The sequence below is a fragment of the Cupressus sempervirens genome, chromosome 4 (genome assembly GCF_028749045.1).
Source record: "Cupressus sempervirens isolate cs-2001-9-10 chromosome 4, ASM2874904v1, whole genome shotgun sequence".
NCBI lineage: Eukaryota > Viridiplantae > Streptophyta > Pinopsida > Cupressales > Cupressaceae > Cupressus > Cupressus sempervirens.
Genome location: NC_143121.1, coordinates 287,791,156 through 287,798,560, shown reverse-complemented (window position 1 = coordinate 287,798,560; position 7,405 = coordinate 287,791,156). Strand labels below are relative to the sequence as shown.

Here is a 7,405-nt window from a genome sequence, read left to right as displayed (position 1 = left end):
TGTCTATCACTTGCATCAATCAATGCTTATAATTAATGTACATTAAAATTGAAAATGAGATCAAAATCTGCAATTATGGGAGAAGCTTTCCATTGAATAAACCAAATACATTGATGGTTTTACTTTTGCCCACAAAAACCTTCCTCCTCCAACCTCCAATCCTCTTGCTCAACTCTAGCAATTACTCAAATGTATTACTACTATTCACCTATATGCAATTCTAGATGTCCCGTGCTCAGTTATGAGTATTTTACATAGCAATTGTTGCATACTTTGAGTTGACATGAGAGACTGAAATAAACGCTACTCAAGCATTTGTATCATAAGCCATTACAAGACCCACTAGGGAAGAGGACCTAGTGCTTGAACGTGTTCCAATAGTTGTGATAGGAGTTGTTCACTTAATAACTACACTTATTGACTTAATGTCCAATTTTTTTGACAACATTGTACCAATACTTGTGACTTTAAAGTTGTTAGTACAATACTAACTACCCAAAATTGAATAAAATGTACCCGTAGTTATAAAAATTAACCAATGATGTGATGCCACATCAGCTATTCAACTATGGGTGCCCTTTATGCATGACCATTGGTCTCACTTTTTTTTTCGGCTGTTTTGGACAACTTGGCAAAAAGCATGCTGATGTGGCATCATAACGGGTGACGTGGACTTGAAACCTTAGTTATAAATAGACAACTCGCCAAGTAAGCTGCTGTAAAAAACTGGGAGCGATTTGAAATTTTTACGTTAGGGTTTTGATAAGCGCGAAGTTAGGGTGTTTAAGTATTGGGTCCTCTCCCCTATCACATTCTCACAAATTCAACAATGTAAAAGGATTCTACCATGTGAAGGCCTACTTAGATTTCATAGGGGTTTCCCTAGGGATGCGAGCCTTTATTAATCTTATGGACATATCAGCGCTCATGTATTTCTTGAGAGTGTTCATCCACTTCTTTCATGCCCTTGTCAGCTTTCAATTGTGAAAATTTGTTTTTGGAAGGCATTTGCATTATATGAGTATTAAGATGATGTATGTTGGAACATGTATTCTCAACAAGTTAACCATAACAACAATACTAGTGAACCACAAGCACACATCTACTCCATATCAAGTAACATCATCTGTAGTACATCAATATCACTTGAGGAATGAAATTGTTAGGTCAACAGAACTTTGCAGGTGGTGTTAAGAGACACTATTGATCTCATGATACTAAATAGAAGGAACAGTTCTTCTGTTTTATACATCACTGCATGAAGGTAACAATTAAGTGTTAGCTTCACTAGACAGGTAAGAACCTTAATACTGGGAGAGTAGTAACTTTTGACCCAAGCATGCTAATGTCCGTATTGATAGTAGACATGTTATACATGAGCTGCCCCACTTCTGCAAATCTGCATAGGAACTTTCTAGTCACGAATGAAGTGACTCTTGACAATTTACTATTTAGTATTGCCATATTACCAATGGTGCCATTTATGCAGCAACATTCTCCCTTAATTTTAATCTCTGAGAAAAACCCACAAACATCAACCTATTGCTGATCATGTTGTGTGTTCTTCCCAAAAGCATTCGAGAGAAAAATTCCATTGCCAACTCTCACACAAACTTACACTGAGATGCCATATTGTCACGCTGATGCTTGAAATGCCACATTATGACACACTTTGAAATGCCACACCAGCATACTCAAACTTTGAAAGATCATACTATCAATTGGTAATGCCACACTGAAGAATATATCATGAAGCAGGTTAAGATTTGGGCTTCTGCATATACCTCAGCCTACCGAAGTAAGTGTCAACCACTAACTTCATGAAGATGTCTGTTATCCGATCACAATTCCTCACAAGTCTGGAATCCATATCTGCATGCAATTTTAAAGATTCAAACACAAACCTCTGAGTACCTGCTCCAAATCTCCATCTTAAATTAAATTGATGCACTTCAATAATCCCAACTATCTGTAGGAAGAAACTGAAACAATAGTATTTCCTCCATGAGATGATCCATCACAGGGCAATATACCCCCCGATGATGAAGAGTGACCAATGCTGCCATATGCACCTCTGGCAACTTCCTAATGAGTTTATGGATCACCAGTCTCTGTAACTCTAGTGATCAGAGCATAATTGAACCATTGTTTTCAACTTCGGGTCCTCCAAGCAGGATTCTAAAGCAAACTATTACCATTGCCCTCTTCAAGAGTAACAACAATCTGCCGAGGGTGACAAACCTTTTCCCTAGAGCTAGAATCATTATGAATGGGAACATCAACTGAAGCCTGAATTGCATCCTCTGGCTGAAGCTCCACTAGAAAATCACAACCTGAACCTACACTTGCACTAGAAGAGACTACAAATTCAAATCAACCTCTTGCTAAGCCTACCTCATCACAAACAAATCTCCACTCTAGCCACAATAAATGAGGATCAATCCAGGGGCTCTCAATATCATCTGACATATAATTTATCTGCACAATATTCAAAGAACGCACATATCAATTGAATTGTTGTACCTCATTGGTTCAATAACGCTTTGTATCAAAGATAGCATCCCTCTGAACAATAACTGGCCTATCATATCCAAAGACCAGAGCCAGAAAAATTAACTTAACAACGAACCAAAAAAACAGATCGCGAGGTAATCCCAACCCTAGGAAATACTAGAACAACTTTACTAATAGATTTGCAGCCTTATAATGTTTGATCCACCCATCCAAGAAACTCTGCATCGATAAGATGATGTTTTCTGAAGCATTAAACCTACTTGTGTATCAAATGTGATATGAATAACCAAGAATTGCCAACTGTGTGCATGAGCTCCCCAGAACTGCACAATCTAATGATCCATTCCAAAAATTTGAAGCAAATTACCAATCAATGCCAAAATCCAAGACAAGGATGGTAAAATGCTGAATCCAACCATAACCAAATCGCCAGGTTGATCACCAAAAACTCCAAGATATGTGCATCTACTCCTGCAAAAATGTACATTGTGTACCACAGACCTGGCGCAATGCATCAAAACATGCCATTCACCCTAGTATCAACTTATAATGCTCATCATGCAAAAAAATTTATACTACTATGATATTACAATGTAGTATTAATTTTTATTTGATTTCTACATATACAAATTTAATTCTCATCTCAGATCATTATGCAAGTTTTTCAAGCACCATATATATATGCCAATTACTATATAATTTTTCTTTGGCATATATAAAAACCAGCAATTTATTTCTAGCCCAAGAAAATAAAACAAGTAAATTTAAAAACAACAAAACAAATGTGAGCTCAAAAACATTATACATCTCCCAAAATGTGAAGGGCTGTCGAACAACATTAGTGATTTGCACCATGAATGAGAAAAAATCTACAGTTAATTTGCAAATTAGATTTGTTATGCATAAAAAAAATTCAAATGGCAGATTCATCCGACATAGGCACAAGATAATACACTAAACCCAGAGAAAAAAAAAGTACCATCCAAAATAGCAAAGGTTAGAAGGAAGACCTACATGCTCTCTCCATTATCTCAATGAATTGGGTCAATTGCCAGCCCTTCTCTTACATCTCCTGCTGGCCAAGAATCTCTCAGCTTAAACCATGCCTTTCTTTCTTCTTTGTTCAATTCTCTGCTTCCTCCAGCTATTAATTCCAGGGATCTACATGCTTCCTGAAAAATGATGCCATGTAATGAGATGTCTATGGTATGATAATAACAGAGCTTTATCATAGATAGTAAATACTGATACACCACTACTATAAAGTGAGGCACTTAACATACAGTACATCTCATTTTATGAGTTGATGGCAGTCTGGATCTTCAAACCGAAAAAATCACCTTTTTAAAAACTGAAAATGAAAACTGGCCCCTTGTTATCGCTGCATGTCTGAAAATGCACCCATTGTAGTGCTAGCCTATGTTTAATTGATACATAATGTGGTCATTAAAAATCACCAATAATCTCCACAAGAACATTGTCCATGTTTGAAATGATGGAATCGATTTACATCTCTCACAACAATTTGTCTTGTAACAATCTTGGAGATAAACTTGATTGCAGTGTGGCAGTCAAGACATACTCGAAGGTTCTTGACAACTCTAATAGTTGTTCCAGGGGGTGTCTTTAACAATCCAAATGCAACCGCCAACTTTTCACTATGGTGGAAGAGGAATAATTCTTTTTCCTCTTCCTCCACATCATTCAGTGCACGTTCTGAATCTGGAATATACCCAGCCGCCCTCATGTCCAAGGACAATTCCTCCAACTTTGCATAGATTTCCTGTGTCTGTGGATGTGATCTGTCTCCCACACAGAAAGCGTGTACAATTTTGTGGACTTCAATCCAACTGCATCCAGGTTTTTTTTTAATTCCTGTTTCTTTCATCAATCCCCTTACCTTCTGAACCTCACCCCACCTGCCCACTTCCGCATAGATGTTTGACAGAAGAACATAAGTTGCAGCATTTTTAGGAGCCAGCTCAAAAAGGCAAGCTGCTGTAAATGCTCCTATTTCTATATTCTTCTGTGATCTACAGACACCAAGCAAACACATCCAAACAACTACCACAGGTTCAATTGGCATTTTGATGATAAAATTTAGTGTTTGCTTAAGGTAGCCAGCACGCCCAAGAAGGTCGACAATGCACACATAATGATCAATTGTGGGAGTAATACAATAAGAGTTAATCATGTCATTTAAGTATTTACAGCCCTCATCTACTAAACCTGCATGACTGCATGCAAATAAAACACAAGTAAAGCTTACGTGATTAGGGTATATTCCAGAGGCTTTCATGAGTTCAAAGAGGTCGAGAGCATCCTCACAAAAACCGTTTTGTGCATATGCTGCAGTCATTGCATTCCATGAAACTACATCTCTTTGAGACATTTCGTCAAACAGGTCACGTGCCTTCTGGATGCTTCCACATTTAGCATACATATCTATCAAGGCATGTACAACTACAACATCTGACAAAAATCTGCTTTCAATTATGACTTGATGAATGCGCATGCCCTGTCCCAAAGCTCCCATCTTAGCACAGGCAGGGAGGATGTTGGTGAAGGTTGAAGAGTTTGGTTTTACGCCTGCCAGTTGCATTTGCTTGAAAGTTTCCAAAGCCTCTTCAACATATCCATTTTGAACGTATCCTGCAATCATTGAAGTCCAGGAAACCACATCTCTTTGAGACATATTGTCGAACAGGTCGTACGCCTTATGTAGGTTTCCACATTTCGAATACATGTCTATAAGGGAATTCACAACTACTACATCTGACAAAAATCTGGTTTCGATTATGCTTTTATGAATGTCCATACCCTGCTCCAAAGTTCTCATTTTGGCACAAGCTGGGAGTATGCTGACGAAAGTTGTCGAGTTTGGCTTTACTCCCGCCAGTTGCATCTGTTTAATAGTTTCTAGAGCTTCATCAACCAGCCCATTTTGTGCATATCCTGCAACCATGGCATTCCACGAAACCACATTTTTTTGTGGCATCTCTTTGAAAAGCCTAATAGCATCATCAAGAACACCATTTTGTGCATATCCTGCAATCATTGCATTCCAGGAGGCTACATTTCTCTGAGGCATTTCTTTGAAAATTCTTGATGCCTCGTCAAGAACACCATTTTGCGCATACCCCGCAATCATTGCATTCCACGTGATCACATTTCTCTTGGGCATTTCATTGAAAATCTTTGAAGCCTCATCAAGAATGCCATTTTGTGCATATCCTGCAATCATAGCGTTCCATGAAATCAAATTTCTTTGAGGCATTTTGTCAAACAGTTCACGTGCCTTTTGGATGCTTCCACATTTTGCATACATATCTACCAGGGCACTTGAAACCACAACATCTGATAGAAATCCCCTTTCCAGTATGCTTTGATGGATGTCGGTACCCAATGGCAAAGCTTTAATTTTTGCACAGGCTGCGAGGACGCTGGAAAAGATGAACTGATCAGGTTCGGTACCCATTCCTTGCATTTGGTGAAACAGTGCCACTGCTTCGTGAGGATAACCATTCACACGGTAAGCTGCTATGATCGAATTCCATGAGAAGCCATCCGGTTCTTTCATTCCATCAAACACCTTACGAGCATCAATCAAACTCCCGCATTGGGTATACATCTTGATAAGCTTATTTTGAATAAGTGTTCGTTTCGCCAATGCAAATCCCTTGTGAGTACTGAGAGAGTGAATTTGCTTGCCATCTGTAAAGGTTTGTAATGGTTGAAGATATATAGAATAATTCCGTAACACTGACACTGTAAGTTTAGATATGAAATCTAGGAAACAAGCATCACTCAATCTACTTTTACCAAAATGACAATAAAACATTATTACTGTCTTTGTCCTCATAAGTGAAATTGCAGCCATTTTTATGTTCTGTGATTATTGTTGTTCACCCACCACTTACACACGAGATTTCTGGATTGCAATTTACCTTCAAAAACAATGTGATGCAGAAATCTCCCAACCAAATGATATCCCCGGGTGGGAATATTTGTATGTAGGAGCATTTCAGATTTCATCGCTGATTTTCAGCTCCATTTCTTCATTTTATGTTTCCTTCAAAGCAAGCACTGGCAACTCCCCTTCAAGAATTCTTCGCAAAAGTAATTGCCTGTTAATAATTAGGGCACAGGAAACTCTTATCCACACAACCCGAGCTTGCAGCATAGCTTGCTGTGAAAATGGTGATGGTTGGGGGAGACAGAGGCTCATTCACTGCACTGATTTATCAGATTTGTTTCAACGGAAACAGGTTGAATTGCATAAGATTCAATGGTTGGAGAGATGTATTTCCTTCCATCAATTAAGAGAATATTAGCGGGTCATTACAAATTTAAATCGTCTAAAAATATTTCTAATTCAGTATGTTGTGCATAAGTTTAAATATGTACGTATGGTCAAACGGCCCTTGGTCTACTGGTGAAGTTGAATGGCTCACACAGAGCCCACCAGTGATCAAGTCTTGCTGAGTGCACGGTCCACAGACATCAAAAAGGGATGAGGCCGCGATCATGCCCTAGGCGAATTTGGCAGCGTGGATGCTCCTCAGTCCTTGGCTCTTAGCCAAAGAGGTTTCAAGCACGCGTGAGCTCATATGGAGTACTTAAAACATCTTTGTGGATGACCTCCATAAAAAAAAAATGCACATATTTTTATTTTGTTTCATAGAAGCATGTTTTTTTGTTTTTCTCGAGTAGTTTTGAAGACTTGATGATATTTCTTGTAATAGTCTTTTGACATTTTTATGTGTCTTTAGTCACACATCTCTTTCTATTATGTAGTTGTGCATGTTATCATATATATGTATGTGAATGGTCTTAGTGTAATATTATAGTTTTATTTATTTATTTATTTTGTACTCTTATGTTTAGACTT

General features: G+C 38.1%; 1 pseudogene across 9 annotated transcripts; it reads right to left on the bottom strand.

Moving 5' to 3' along the window:
- Positions 1–1,081: 1,081 nt before the first annotated feature.
- On the bottom strand, positions 1,082–7,081 carry LOC149561133 (pentatricopeptide repeat-containing protein At1g08070, chloroplastic pseudogene; annotated as a pseudogene). Of its 9 annotated transcripts, XR_016363769.1 has the most exons (5): positions 3,855–7,081; positions 3,529–3,686; positions 3,320–3,383; positions 2,775–3,015; positions 1,082–2,478 (listed from the first exon to the last, which is right to left on the bottom strand). The product of XR_016363769.1 is annotated as a pentatricopeptide repeat-containing protein At1g08070, chloroplastic pseudogene, transcript variant X3 (transcript). The 9 variants fall into 9 exon arrangements; XR_016363771.1 differs by lacking the exon at positions 3,320–3,383 and having other exon boundaries at positions 3,798–7,081; XR_016363772.1 differs by lacking the exon at positions 3,320–3,383 and having other exon boundaries at positions 3,803–7,081.
- Positions 7,082–7,405: the final 324 nt, after the last annotated feature.